The sequence below is a fragment of the Parus major genome, chromosome 22 (genome assembly GCF_001522545.3).
Source record: "Parus major isolate Abel chromosome 22, Parus_major1.1, whole genome shotgun sequence".
In the NCBI taxonomy this organism is placed as follows: Eukaryota; Metazoa; Chordata; class Aves; order Passeriformes; family Paridae; genus Parus; species Parus major.
The window spans coordinates 1,792,026-1,808,184 of record NC_031790.1 but is presented as its reverse complement, the minus strand read 5'-3'; positions in this window follow the sequence as shown (position 1 = coordinate 1,808,184).

The following is a 16,159-nucleotide window of genomic DNA, read 5'->3' as shown; positions in this document are numbered from 1 at the left end:
TTAAAACACATCTTTTATTCACTATGAGAAGTTGTTTTTTGGTGAATCACAGCAGTGACCACCCACCAGCAGAGGCTGGTTCTGATCTGCTGTGGTTCAGGAGCTCTGAAGTGCTCCATGGAGCTGGGTTTCACAGAGCACTTACAGAGCTCTGCTTCCCAGCCCTTTCCCCAGGTCAGAGCTGGCATTTCCAGAAAATGCTCATCTCTGAGGCTGGGAATTGTTGTCCCTATTGGTCACCTTTCACAGCATAAGACTTTCAGTGCATCCAAGCAGAGTCAACTGGGGAGCTGATTTCATAAAGAAGAGGGTTTTTTGGATTTATTAATTATTTTATCAATTAATAATATATTTTAAAATATTTTATTAATGAATTATATATATTATATAATTATATATATACTATATATACATTATATAAATTAATATAGATAATATATTATATAAATATAATATAAAATATAGATAATATATGATATATCATGTATCATATATTTATTATATATTATATATACATATACATATGTATGAATATGTATAATATATAGCTCATATATATTTTGTATTTATTTGTATTGATATATAAATCAGAGCAGTAGTGAAACAGGCTTTTTTTAAAAAAAAAATTAAAATTTTATTTTATTTTTTTTATTTTATTACAATTTTACTTTATTTTATTTTTATTTTATTTTAATTTATTTTACTTTAATTTTTAAAAATTTTTTTTATTCACATTTTTATTTCATTTCTATTTTTATTTTATTTATTTTTTTAGGAGGAGCAGAGACAGCAAGGTGGAAGGAGGATGAAGGCTGTGAAGGGCCCCTCACAACATTAAAATGCCCTCTGAGCACCACGGAGCCTGCTCTGTATTCCACATGTCACCGGAACATGTGCAACGCTCGCTCCTGTGATGGGGCTGCACTGGAGGAAGTGTCAATATGAAAGACAAGTCAATGATTTAAGTACAGGAAATACCCAGAAGGATTGGCACAGCACCTGGAATTCAAACACACAACATTGTCAGGCTGGGAAGGGCCAGGATCAGAGTTTTGGGGAAGTAGAGGTGGGAGGGGTGTTCTACCAGGGGAATTATCCAGAGCTTGCTGCGTTTGGGGCTTTGGGGACAGAGGGTGTCCGTCCCCAAATACAAATCCCAAAGGATTTTTGCTTTTTTCTCCTCATAGGACGTTTCTGGCATGTTTGTGAGCAAATTGGGTGTGTTGAGTGCAGGAATGCCACAAACTTGGAGATGCTGGAAGGAACTGAAGCTGCAGAATTCAGCCTGGGGAAGAGAAGACAAGCCTGGGGCAGAAAATACAATGTGTTCTTGGGCCCAGCAATTGTATGTACTCAGTTTAAAGGAAAAATAGTGGATTCCTGCATTTTGTTGTATCAGAGTTGATATTTCCTGTTGCTTGGCAGAACAATATCCTTTCATACAGAGCAGCAGAGGTGAAAATGCTTTTAGGATGGAGAAGTGCAGATTGTTGGGGACAATCTATGTTGCTCCCTTGAGCCTGACTTAGAACCCAGCAGTCCCTTCCAGGGAAAGTTTGTGCTGATCCTTGGAGGGATTGTGCAGAATCTGTAGTGTATGAGGAGAAAAAAACCCCCAGGAACTGGAAAAATACCTTTTTTTTAAAATAATAATGGGAATAATTCAGCAAATCCTGATGTGATACAAAAGTGTTGTCACCAAAGCAAGGGAAGGCAGGTAGGAAGGTATCTCAGAGAGGGGTGGTTTGAATTCTCTTCAGGATTACAGGAGGGAAGGATGAGATTTGGGAGGGGAGAGAGTTAAAGCAGCCCCAGAAGCACAAGCTGAAGGATGGTTTTCCAGTTGGGAATAAGGCCTTGCTCCCCTCCCCAGCCCCTTTCCCACAGCCCCTCAGCTCTGCAGAGTGTGTCATTCCCCCAGAGCTCCGCATCCTTGCCACCCCCAAAATCAAACCCAGCGTGGTGTGGGCAGCTCAGGGGAGATTAAAGGCTCCTTCCCCCACCAACCCAGACCTGGCTGTCTAAAGGAACACCTCCATCCCGTGGGATGTGGGATGTGGGATGAGTTTGGGGCTGTTTTCTCCATGCTGAGCATTGAGTCATCTCCCACACTGCCCATGCCTGGTTGAGCCCCCGGAGAGGAGCGCTTGGGCTCTGGTGGCTGCTGAATTAAACAATGAGAAATATATGCCAGCTTTTTCCATTTGCTTATTAATAGGTTCTGTGTCTCGTGCTCCAAGGGGATTGTCCTTGCCTTAGAATTGCTGGCAGGGAAGCATTCAAGCATTCAGAGCCCATAAATGGAGAAAAATGGGAAAGGAGAGGAGAGGGTTTCGGGGAAGGCTGGAGTGTGGCTTTAGAAATGTGAGGCTGTGCAGAAACAGGGATGCTCCCTTTCCAGTAACTTGGTTTTAATGCTCAGGGTCTCTGTAAATCAAGCACTCCCTGTAAATTGTGCGATTCCCTGATACCACAAGCAATTCCTTGGGCTGGAACAACTGTGCATCCGTGGGACACCCCACTGTGAAATTCCTTGTCTAGATGAACAGGTTCAGTGTGGTGTTGCGTGAAGACAGGACTAAATATTTTATCCTCTTCCCAAATTTCCAGTGATTTGTGAATATGGGTGATATTTGTGAATGCAGACATGAGCTCTGAGCTCCTCATTCACTTTAAATCCTTTAGGGTTTGAAAACCTCAGCTTTGTGGTGGTTGTTTCCCCAGAAATTCTTGGTGATTTAACAAATAATTATCTGTTCCTGTTAAGATCACTGCAGTTTCAGTGTTTAAAAGGCTGATTTCAGTCCATCCTTAACATTTTCTAATGGAGTTGTAGGATAATTTGGGTTGAAAGGATGTGTGGAGGTCATTGCTCCAATCCCCCACTCCAAGCTGGGCCACTTTCAAGTTAGATCTTGTTGTTCACAGCCAATAAACAGATTTAGACCAAAGGAAAATAAATCAGGCACAAACCTCAAATGTGTGGAAATTCGGAAGTGCTCATGTGTTCTTTTTTCAACAGAGATTTCAGAGATTAAATTCCATTGTCTCTCACTGTTTGGGTTTGGAGGTTTTTTTTGCCACAATTTTTGAATGACATTGGTAACTCGACCATTTTGGAACCCAAAAATTCATTTTCTTTGGAAAATGCAACACAGGCTCCCAGTCTACACCCAGACTTTAACTCCAAATTAATGAGGTGATTTCCTTCAATTAAATTGTTGAAATTCCTCACATGAGCATGGCCACGGTCTCTGGAAGATGGCTATAAATTATCAGACAAATAGATAAACTTCGAGCTGATGAGTTTTAGGTGCCAAACAATGGTTTTAAACCTTGAATGAAGAGTGATAAAGGGTGAAGGGATGCAGGACTGGCTTTATGGTTTTCCAACATGTTCTCACACAACTTCCTTATGGAAAACCCCATGCAGGAAGCCCCAGGCAGGTGTATCAGTAATTCCATTTACTCTGGTGTTGTGCAAATGACTCAGGGATATTTGAATACATGGGATTTGTGTGAATATGTGAAGTTTTTATAGATGGAGGGTTTGATTTGCACTGCAAACCCAAACATTTGAGCTTGGTGATTCTTGTGGGTCCCTCCCAGCCCTGCAGATTCCATGATTTTGCATCCAGGCAGTTGTTCACATTTCCCTAAATTTGCTGGGTTGGGCACCCACAGGCTAAATGACCACAAACTGGGCAAACCGAGCATCTTATTTCTGATATTCCATCAGAAAAACAGTGACACCTCCCAGACCAGGCAGTCCAACGAGTTAATTAAGGAAGAATTGTCTATGATTTCATCTCACCTTATATTTCCACCCCCACCCCTGTGCAGTGGAGCTGCCTCTTGCCCCCCGTGCCAGGATGATTAATGGGGGGAGCACAACAAGGTCAATTAGCTGGGTCACTTTGGAGCTGAGAGGTGCAGAGTGTTTCTTTATTGAACGCTGCATTCACACTCCAGCCCCTGACCTGGGCTCCAGTGATTTATTACAGGGGCAGTGTTTTGATCACTTACCTTCAGTACCTTACGTTGGCTCCAGAAATCAGCTTTTCACTGTCAATTAGAGGCTGGGAAAAGAGATCTGCTCAACATCTGAAATGTGAGCCCGGAGAAAAGGGATGGGGAGCCTGAGGATGATTTTCAAAACTGTCTTTGTAAGTAACAAAGAAATTAGATTGTCTTCTCTCTACCTCAGAGAGAAGAAAAATCATCCAAAGCTGAAATTTTACAGCATTTTTCCCCACTGAGCTGAAACAGAAGAACCAAATCTGCCCTAACAAATTTGGAAGAGCTGCCAGGGAAAAAACCCCGCACTTAACGTTTATATGGATTTGTGGTGGAAGTCACAGGAGAACAACCTCCTGCTATTTTTGAAGGGTTAAAAAGCTCTCATATGTGTAGAGAAGGTGTTTATTAATGAATTTTAGCAGTTATGAGGCATCTTTCACTAGGGGACACCGAACTGAGGCTTTTGTTGATGGAGCTGGGGGAGCAAATCGCTCATCCTTGTCATGGTCAGATGGATATACAGGGGTAGACTGGGGGAAAAGAGGAGTTGAAGCACCAGGCAAAGTGGTTGGGGTTTTGTTTGAGGATTTTCAGAGCATTGATTTGTGTTGAGGTGTTTTTTATGGTTGTAGGGTTGGGCTTTTTGGTGGTGGCTTTTTTTTTGGAGGGGGTGTTGGAGTTTTTTGTTGGGTTTTTTTGTTGGGTTTTTTTGTTTTCTTTTGTGGGTTTTTGTTGTTTTGATTGGTGTTGTTTGTTTTGGGTTTTTTTGTTTGGTGTGATTTGGCTTGGAGGTTTTTGGGGGTTTTTTTGTAGCCCAAATTTCTATTTTTATTTCCTTATTACCTCAATCAGCATCTCAGCCCTTTGCCTCACTCCTTGATTTAGGTCTCATCCCTTGATATTTGAAGGATTTGTTTTTTCTTATTGTGAAAAACCTGTTAAATGTGGGCAGAGCCTTTCCTGTGTCCCAGAACAAAATAAACCAAACAACACCAAAACCACAGATTAAAGATGCCATTCCCGTGAACTTCCTCAAACATTTCTCAGGTACAGTAAAAACCATTTAGATTCATCTGAGATGTAACACAGGAGTAAAATTCTCTCAGCTCTGGACAAAGTACTTTTATATTTCAATATGAATTTTATAAATTATATATCAATAATTATATATAAACAAGTATATTTGTATTTCACACAAGAGTGTGTTTCCCCCTGCATCTTCCTAGTATTTAATGATGAATTATTTCCTCTTCTACACTTCTTTTAAGCTTTTACTGCTGTTGATATGAGCCTATGAGAAAAAAAAACGTATTTGAAACTTCACCTGTCCTTGTAGATTTTGGAGTAATTTCTATGGCATCCTGCTTTATTCCTGTAGACTGCTGTTGACTCAGTGCCTTTTCATTTTTATAAGACTCTCTCCATCAGGCTTTGTAAGGGAGAGGAAGATATTTAGTCCCTGGCCTGGTAAATTTTAATGACAATTTTGCATGCTTGACTTAATTCCTATTTCTCACGTCCCAGTCGTGCCTCTCCCTCACCTTGCTCTTTTAGGGCTTGATTCTTTTCTTTTGAGACTGATCCAAGAACACCCTCGAGCATCTTTTCCCTCAGATTTAACAGAGAGGGTTTTTCCAAGGTGAGCTGGTCCCTGAATCTCTCGGGATTCCAGAGGGAGCTGAATCCCTCCTTCCCTTCCACACCAGAACTGTGGCACAGGGACTGAAAGAGCTGAAAAAGAGGATGAGAAAATGTCTCTCAGTGCTGCTTGAAACCTTTTAGGATCTTGTATTAAACCCTACACGCTGAAATAGTGGAAAAGGAGACGATTCCCCACTATTTTCTGTTAAATAAAAATCGAATGAAACAGTGATAGTACTTTTTCTCCCGCTCACTGGAAACAGGCCTGCCTGGGGAGAGTGAGGAGAGAAGAACTGATCTTCCCTCGTACCAAGCAGCAGAAATGTGACCCCAGATTTGTGGTTCTGGCTGGGCACTTCCACACCAGTTACACACATCCCATCATTGCCCTTGGCTCTGGAGCCAGCTCCTCCCTGGACTGCTGACTTGTATATCCACAGCAGATTCACACAGACTCTGGAGAAGCAGCATCTAGTCACAAATTGATCCGAAATTCAGTGAATTGGCCTCATCTGTTAAACTCTTTCTGCCTCAGATGTGACCTGAAACAGTATAAAAATTACAAATATTTTCTGACACCTGAAGTGCCTCTGGCTGTACCAGTGTCCAGTTTTGTCCTTCCACTGGAAAACCTGAGGCAGTTCAATCCCTCCAGGCCTTGAACTCCTGGCAGGGAGCCAGGAAGCTTGAATTCCAGAGCTGGTTCCATAGCCATACTCCTGCCCTTGGCACTCTGGGCAGGACCCTTTCCCCTCTCTGGCCTTCATTCACCTCTCTCGCTCTCTGGTAGTTTCCGGAGTCCCAGAATGGTTTGGGGAGGGATCTCAAAGTCCAGCTCACTCCAAGCTCTGGGATGTTGCCTCAGAATTTGGCTGCAATAGGAGAATTGATTCCTAGCAGGATATTAGGAATGGAGTAGAAGTAAAGCCTGAGTTGTTTCCATCCCTTTAGAGTTATTTACTGCCTGAGTCATAAAACACAGTCCTGGGCTTCCAGTTAATCTCATGTAATTGCTCTGCAAATAAAGCTACCAGTTTTCCTTTCCAAAGAACAGCTTGCAAGCCAAAATCCCAAATTATTAATCCATTTGTCCCCATTGTAGGCAAGATTAACTTGATAGAATGCTCCCCAAGCCCCTGGGTGCCCTCAGGACCTGACCCTACCTGGTTTTCTCCTGTGAATATTTACTTGGGAATGGTGCTGCAATTATAGCTTCTCATACCGGGAATGAAATCTGCTGAAAAGCAGCAACAAAAGAAACCAAATTAGTAAATAATGCCATAATGAATTTTCCATTTTGTGACATTCCTACAAAATTTCATTGAGGATTGGATCCAAACCGTTGCATTCCCCAGGACACTCTGCAAGCCCCATCCTTGAAATAACCCACGGAAATGATCTGATTTCAATCCTGGAGTGTTTAGAGGTGTATTTATAGAGGTCCCTTTTGGCTTTCTCCCCAGTAATCACTATAAAACTTTCCCTGAAGGGAACATGAATATTTGTAAACCTTGGTGGGAGCAGGAAAATAAAAATAGAGCCATGAACCAAATTTGCAGCAAATATCAACTCTTTTAACTCTCTTCAAGATGAATAAAGTGGCTGAAGAGCTTCTCTCATTTTCTGAGCTGCAAATGAATTTGGGGTTTAGCTCTTGTTTTCTGAGCACTCCCAATAAATTCATCTCCTTTCTTCGTGCAGGCACAGAGCACTTCTGTGCTTTTATTCTCTCCCCTTCTCCCCATATTAACCTGCTTCTGTTCTTCAGCAAAAAATTTAAATTTCAAGGCTCCTTTCAGCCTTAAAATAAATCCTCAAGCAAACACAAGCTGCTAATGCTACCAGAGAAGACAGTTTTCTTTCTTTCATTATGACGTTGATAACAATGATGATGATGATGATGATGATGATGATGATGATGATGATTATTTGGAAGAAGGTGGTGAAAAAGGGAGAATTTGTCATTACTGTATAATTTAAAATTGCACAGCCTACAGCCCACAAAACAGAGCATGTAATTACACACTTACTAGAGGTAACAGCAGTGCTGATAATTATTCTTTACACAGGAGAATCTCGCTGATATCCCAGAGTCGGAAAGTGGGAACTACAATATCTTTAATACCATCCTTGGAGACCCTCATAAGCAGAGGAGAAGTATGAGGAGGCACACAGGGTCCAGAGCAATATCTTCATCGTGCTGGAATGTCAGGGGCTTTGCTACAGCACAAATCAATAGATCCAAGTACTTCTATTTTTTTTCCTTTTTCTTTTTTTCTTTTTTTTTTTAAGGTACAATATTTTTTTTTTATGATCCAACCTCAGGAAAGTGCAGTGAAGGCAGAGGAGCAGCCCTGGGATGAAACAAACAGTTTGAGTGGGAGCCATGGTGGTTTAGAAAAAGAGAGAACTGAGATTTCTTCATTCATTAATTTATTTATTTTTAAGGCATGTTCTGCTGCAGGAATTTTTAACAATTTTGGGGCTGCAACCTTAATATTTCTCAGACATTAAAACCCCAATTATTTCTCCACCAATTTTTTTTTTGCTATTATTTTATTTTCCTCTCTCTCACTGTTCTCTCTCAGCTTTTTTTAAACATTTTTGTCCCCTTGATTTAAATAATTCAGATTTCATCTTACCTTTGGCATTTCTCTTGGTGCTTGCCAATCTGAGCTATAAAACAACCTGCTGGAGAATTTCCCCCATCCCCAATATTTTTTTTTTCAGTAATTCATTGAAATCAGGGTGCGGCTTACAGTCTAAATATCCTCCCCTTTATTTCTGCTGAGTGATATTTCATTTTGCAAGCAATTCCCTTGCTTTTTAAGGAAGAAAATTCTATTTACTCCCCAAACTTTCCCATGTTTTACCAGTTTTCTCTTCCCCAGCTGGTGCAAAGTGATGGGAATTTACCTGTCAATGGTGAATATTAATAGTGGGATGCTCTAAATTAACGTGTTCCTGTAGAGATGCGGGTTATAAAACAGACAAAAGAAACCTGGTGGCACCTGATTTTCTTGTGCTGTGGGGTCCAGTCAGACTGAAGGTGTCCTGGAGGACTCTCTGGGCTGCTCTAACTTAAGCCATCAAGTCAGGACTGGTGTGGCTGCCCAAGGTGAGCTGATCCTGCTCCTCCTGGATGGTCCCAGCTCCAATCTGGGTCACGGTCATGGGAAGGCAAAGGGAATAATGATATGCATGGAGAACCTTGGGAGGAGTCAGGGGACAGAAAGTTAATTAAAAAAAAATAAAAAAATCTGCTCTTCATATCCCTGATAACAAATGTAAAATGACATCAAGGTCTCAGCAGTTGGTGTAAAGGGGAAATGGAAACGTTCACACGCTGCCTCTGGCATGGGGTGAGAGCTGGGAGCACCTGAGGGGGAAATCAGGACCTTCCCTCTGAAAGTGACTTTCCAACAGCCTCTGAAAGGGACTTTCCAATATCCTGGACATCCCTAAACCTTTGGATGCGGCTCTGGAGGATGTGGCTCAGTGGGGAACATGATGGCCAGTTGACGTTTGCGCTTGATGAACCAAAGGGTCTTCTCAAACCTTAATTATCTTGTGATTCCATAGGAGGGAGACAGAACAAAGGGGAAAACCTGGTGTGTTCTTCAGCTTTGGAGTCCTGAGGGAGCAGCAGGGGGTGGTAGGAAAGTCTCAAGTGCTGGAATGCAGGAATTCTCCATTCCAGCACCCGCTCAGGATACTCCTGTGGCAGTGCCAGTCCCCACCTACAGCCTCAGGGTCGGTAATTCAGGTGATGGTCAGCACAAAATGTTTATTTTTTTCTTTAAAAAACCCCAAATCTTTCAAATTCAAGGTGTCTTGCACCAGATCTACAACAGTAAACTATTTAAAATAACAAAACAACAAAGGAGGAATCGACTTGTAGGAATCAATTCCAATGACACTAATTTTTATTTGCTCCAAATCCTTGGTGTAGATAAAAACTTAAAGTAGTTGAACATTTTGACTCTTCACACTTAATAAAGTAGGATAAATGGACCTCTGGTAAAAAAACAAACAATTAATGTCTTGCAAGAATTTAGGACTTTTCTTGAGATTTATCAACAGTGATAGATCTGAAATGAATCAGGGTCTTGGAAGCTGGAGCAATGTATTTTATATATCTATTTTATATGTGAGCTAAAATGCACTGGAGTCCCTCAGAAATCTCGTGCTTTGGGGCTAGTTCTGGCCTTCCTTCATTTTGTGGTTTGCAGGACAGGCAGAGATGCAGGATATTGAATATGGGAACTCTGGATTCAGCTGAAAACTCCCAGGGTGACCTTGAGTGAATCACAAAACCTCTTTGGGCCTCAATTTTCCCCTTTCAGGACTCAGATCAAAAAAATCAGAGCAAATATAAGCACTAAATTATCTAAAATATTCTCTGGGCTGTGTAAATGTTTCATTTGTCCTCTGCCTACTGTGCCCAGCACAGAGGGAGAAGAATTAGTAGCACATAGGTGATAATAGTGGATTATCAGCAGTTAATTATTTATTAATAATGGATTGTTTCTCCTATAGTTTCTCCTACAATTTTCCAGAAAAAACCCAAAATTTCAGGTCTCTCTTAAGAGGTCAAATTATTCTCAAATGACATGAAATGAAATGAAGAAGAAATGAAGTCTCATGGAGCAATATGGGATTGGGATTGTGTGGTTCTGTGCAAGCTCCTTCTTCTCCTTCAATTTAAAATACAGGTGCAACTTCTGGTGACTTTGGAATTGTTGTGGTTTGGTTTTGAGTGGCAAAGCACTGGAGAACCTCACGTTTCTCTTTGAAATGCTCCTCAGAGGCATCTTGGGCCTTTTGAAAAAGTATTCAGGTGGTGCTTGCAGCTGGTTTGTGCTACCAAAATAAGAGCTCCGGTTCTGGCTACTCTCAGCTTGTGTTGAGGTGCTAACGAAGTGTCTGGAGCACCTGGGGAAGTGATTTGGGCACCTGAGGAGGTTGTCTGGGGAACTTAAGGAGGTTGTTTGTGAAGGTGGGACATGGGAGGGTGTCTGGTGGCACAAAAGGAGGTGTCTGGTGGCACATGGACGGGGAGCTTGGTGCCCAGGTGGGGGAAGCCACACCCAGGGCCAGGTGGGGACATGCAGGTGACATCACAGGCACATTGGCAGCTCCATTCCCATTGCTCTGGTGTGGAAATTCCACCTTGCTCCTGTTTTACAGCTCCTGGAGCTGGAGCGGGAGGGAAAGGCCAGAACAAGTCCCGTGCTGGGGGCAGGAGCTGTGACTGGCCTTTTGTCCTGGAGTTCTTTGCATTCCAGTCAGACAAGCAGCTCCACTCGGGGTCTGTCCTTTGATATTTCTCCCCTCGCCATCCTGGACACTGTGGGTCCCCCCTGCAGTTCCATGGCTGAGGCTGATCCTTTTTTCCAGGCCTTCCCTTGAAGTCTGGTGCCAAACGTGAGGTGCCATTTCCATATTAATGCCTGCAGACATCAGTGGTGGCGGCTGAGCTGATATCTCTCTTTGCTTTTGCAGCTGGATTATATCTGGGTTGTGATTCCCATGCCATACCCCTAATTATTATTATTTCACACTTCATAACATTTTGGTAACCAAAATGCTCTGGGGCTCCAAACTTATCTATTCCATTTTAGCCCAGAGGAAACTTCGCAGCCAGTTCCAACTTCTAACCCCCCAAATATGAATTTAGATTGGAAATTCTGATGGATCCTGCCCGGGATTGGCGCAGCTCTGATAGAATATTGTAAAACACCGACTTTGTTGCACGAGACGGGGGTATTTTCTCCCCCCATTCCTTTCTTTTGTGTAAATCTGTTTTCACCACAGGAGCACATGCTGTCTCTTCTGGCTACAACACTACTTACTAATTCATCGATTCATCTTTAATGAGGCCCCCTGCCAATGTTTAAATAGCATTCAGAACAAAGAAAAAGGCAACATTTCCAAAACAGCTGCTTCTCCCCAGTCTTGACATCTCAGCCTTTCAGAATTTTCAAGTCTTCTATTTTTATTTATTTTTTTTTTCCTGTGCCCCCCAAAAGTTAGTAATTCATAATTTAGGTGTAGAGATATAATTAATTGTTTGCATGATGGAGGGGAAATGGAAGCAATAGGAATGGAATTAGAGAAAAGGAAAGGAGTAAAGTTTCCCCCAGGCTGTTGTGAGACATGAAACCAACACTGTGGTCTCTGTGCATCGCCTAGCATTGCAGATGGAGCAGTGGGAAAATTCCCCTTGGCAGCCAAAATAATTTGTTGTGCATGGCAAGTTGGTCCAAGGACATGAGAAAGCAAAGTTTCCTGTGTTCCAGCAGCTCCTCTTTCCCTGGAAGTGTTAAAAAATGTGGGGATGTGGCACTGGAAGATGTGGTTTAGTGGTGAACATGGTGGTGTTGGGTTAAAAGTTGGATTTGAGGTCTTTTCCATCCTTAACAATTCCATGATTCCAATAGTTCAGCCCTTGTCAGAGCTGGATCAGCTCCACAAGCTGCTCCCACAGCGGTTTGTGTCACCTTGGTCACTTCTGTCCTTATTCTGGCTTCTCTTTGCTCCAAGGATGATCAGAGGGATGGAGCAGCTCTGCAGGGAGGAAGTGCTCAGGGAATTGGGATTGTTAGGAAGAGAAGCTTTGGGGTGGCCTCGTTGTGGCCAGGACGTGACGGAGCCAAGAGGAAAGATGGAGAGTTTTTACCAAGGGCCTGAAGGGCCAGGACAAGGGGGAATGGCTTCCCACTTCCAGAGATCAGGGTTAGGTGGGATATTGGGAAGGAATTCTTCCCTGTGAGGGTGGCAGGGGTTGAGATGGAATTCCCAGAGCAGTCATGGCTGTCCCTGGATGCCTGGAAGTATCCAAGACTGGGTTGGAGCACACTGGGATGCTGGAAGGTGTCCCTGCCCATGGCATGGGGTGGAACAAGATGAGCTTTAAAGTCCCTTCCCAACCCAAACCATTCCAGGATTCCGTGAAAATTCTGTGCAATGTTTTCAGACCAGGAGTCTGCTCTCCTGAGCACTTGTATCACACTGAGTTCTGAAGTTCTGCTAAATCCATGTACCTCCTTCTAGGATTAACTTGGAACTTCCAGATGCTTCCCAAAATAGGAGCACTTCCTACATTCAGGTGCTGCCTGTCCTTGGTTCCTCCTCTGGACTCTCTCCAGCAGCTCCACGTCCTTCCAGTCCAGCCCCCAGCACTTAACAAGGTCATGGAAAATCATCCTCACCTTGATGGGAGAGCTGAGGGTGAACTACAGGGTTGTGAACTACCTGGACCTGCTGTGGGAGAGATCCTTGGGATTGTTCCAGAGGGTGCTGGCACTGCCCAGGCTCCCCAGATCTGCCAGAGCTCCAGGAGCACTGGGACAGCGCTCCAGGGATGCTCGGAGTGGGATTTTGGGGTGTCTGTGCAGGGCCAGGAGCTGGACTGGATGATCCTGGTGGTTCCCTTCCAGCTCAGGATATTCCATGATTGTGTGATTCTCTTTTCTCTTGACCATAACAGATGCAGGGAAATCAGTGAATATTTTAATACCCACGTGCCATGCAAACCACAAGGCCAATGTTGGCAAAGGAGCCCCAGGCAGAAGAGGAGAAATCCTTGGAAAAAAAGAGGATATTTTCCATTTAAATTAATGTTGCACCCAATTTTGTTCCCCGAAAGGACATTTCTGCATTAAACAACAGCAGAAGTCCTCCAGCCTCAGCATGCACATGCAGCAGACTTGTCTAGAAAGAACAGGAAAACAAAATGAAGGCAGTTTGGAGGCATTTCCTGGGAAAAAGATTCATGATTCTGTTTCCATGGAAGCGACAGCACATCCCAAGTGGCAGAGGTAGCTGACAGACAGCGGCTGGGAGAGGGAAAGTGCCATCTCCTCCCTCCCAGCAGAGCAGGGGGGCAGAGCTGGGGGGAAATGGCTTCTGAAAACGAAACAGGGAAATCTGAAAGGACACATGGACATATGGTTACATGGGAGGTCTGGGGAGCTGGGCTAATGCTCTGCTCTGCCATAAACTTCCTGTGTCCCTTTGGGCACCTCGCAGAAGACATCTTCCAGTTCCTGTGGAAATCAATAATTGATTTCATTGGGCACTAAATTAGAGCCTTAAACATCCTGGCCAGGGTTCAGGCTGAGTCATTTGGCTCCTGATGGCTCAGGTCCATGTCAGCTTGGTTTTACTCTTGATCTTTTGCCCTTCTTAGGAATGAAACACTCCCCATTTCCTATGGTTTCTGATCTCCTCAAGGTGGGGTGTTTAATATCTGTCCCTCCATTTTCTACACAAAAACTTTACACAAAAACTGTTAAATTCTGGGCTTGCAACTCCACAGGACTAAAGACACCTCCAGGGAAGCCTTTCCTGGCCTTTGGATCAGACACTTAAATTTTTCATGGTGCATTTATTTTTTTTTTTTTTTAATTTCAGATGCGATATAATGAGTAGAAGAGTTAAAGAACGAGGGGGGTGGTGAAGGGGAAAAAAATAACTCAAGTGTGTGCAAATATTACTGATTGCACTGAAAATTCCTTCTCAGCACCTGTGACCAGCCACATCCAGAGTCAGGAGGACCCTGCTGTGCTCACGGAGTAGGAGCTGGGATTTCTTCCCTTTAGAAATGAAAGCCCAGTGTAAAAGGACAGAAGAACATCAAACATATTACAAATATCTCATGTATTTTTGTTCCACATGTCTCCCATATCTAGCTTTCTAATTCTTCACTTCTTTTAACCTGAAAAAGAATAGTTGTCTCAGGGGGATTTTTGGGGGGGAATGTTGTAGGGGCATAGAGAGCAGAGGGGAAAAAAAATCCTCTTTTTGGACAGAATTATTTTGGCTGAAGTTTAGTTTGTCTCATATTTAAACTTAGCCTTTGCCCCTGGGACAACGACTGTGATGGAATCTCAGCCTTTCCTCTTCTCCCGTTTGGCTGAGTCACTCTTTTGAAAGCAGCAGGAGCTGGTGAGCTCAGGGTGTTGGGAGAATTCTCCAGCCTGTGCTGCACAGGAGAGGGAGTTCAATCATGGCACTGCTGGCCCTAAAATCCAGCACATCATTCCACAGGCTTCTGGGCCCACAGGAGGAATTTTGCAGAAATGATAAAAGTGGGTTTGCACAAGGCCTGGCCACAAAACACCAGTCAGGCTTCCAGGACTCCCTCCACAGCCAGAATCCAACCCTGCCTTGCCCTGCCCTGGCCAACACATTAATTAATACAACTTCTGAATTTCAATCCTCTTTCCAAGTGCTCCAAGAGGGCTTTAACTGGAGTTCCCAGAGCAGGAACTGGGATGTAGGGCCATCCCCAGCAGGCAAGGCGAGGAGCTGCAGTGCCTGGGCTGCTGGATGCCTGTGGGTTTTTATTTTTAATGGTTTCTGGCAGTGCATTACACTGAGGTAAGTGCTTTGTTTCTCCCTCAAGTGGCACTCAGCTCCCTGGGGCTTGCTTATGAATGCTGAAGGAGAACGTCCACTCGCTTTACCTCTGTTGTGTTTGTACTGTACAAGCTTTTGGCTGTCTTTGCCAAAGGAAAAGACAGGTTGCTGCTACTTAGAAGAAATATTTTTAATTGCATAGTATTGATTTTCTCCTTTCCTTGGTGGAGCGTGTGCTCTGTTGCTGATGGATGCAGCAGAACGTGGGGCTAGTTTGTGTGGATGGAGCAGCTCTGAAATAATAAAATTGTATTGGGGCTTAAACCCACCCAGTTCTTTTGGGGCAAGTTTTCCTGCCTTTGAGTCACACAGAATTTGGCTTTCCATAATGGATTTAATGAAATACACACAACTGAGTGTCCTCTTCTTTCTGCACTCTACTTTCTGCATTAATTTAAACCACAGCAGCACCGCACACGGATGTTATGTCCACACTTGTGGCTGCTGTAATTCAAGTGTTGGATTCCTTCTCCTGCTCCTCTCCACAGCTTTGGGGTGGATCCAGGTGGTCCCAGGTTTTTATATTTTTACCCCTCACCTAATGGAACAAACTGCAGAGCACTTAGCATCCCCAGCAACACCTTGAGGGTAAAAGAGGAATTCTGCAAATACTTGGATGTAAACAGGTTAACCTAGATCTGTGGAGCAGAACCATTCCCCTTATCATTGCTCTAAAGTCAGGATAACACCCAGCTCAGAGCTGGTAAGAGGCACATGAATGTTGATGCAGGGCCAGGGAGTTCTAAAATTGTTTTCACATTTATATGTAAAGCAGTTACTGATGATTTTTTTTTTTTCTCTGCCTCATAACCTGAGAAGTGGAGCAGACATGCAGGAAGTCTTACTTTTTATTTCACTCTGGTAGACTTGTAAAGCAGGCAGCCCTGGTGTACAGAGCAACAGGAGTCAAATGAAACAGAAATTTTCTTTTTATGGCATTACTTGCAGCCCCATAACGCAGGCAGATACCTTTGGATTGGAGAAGGGGGTGACTGAAGCCCACAATGTTCTGACATCCCAGAGCCATTTCAAAGAGATTCCTGGTGACCAAAGCATCATCCAGCACCCTTCT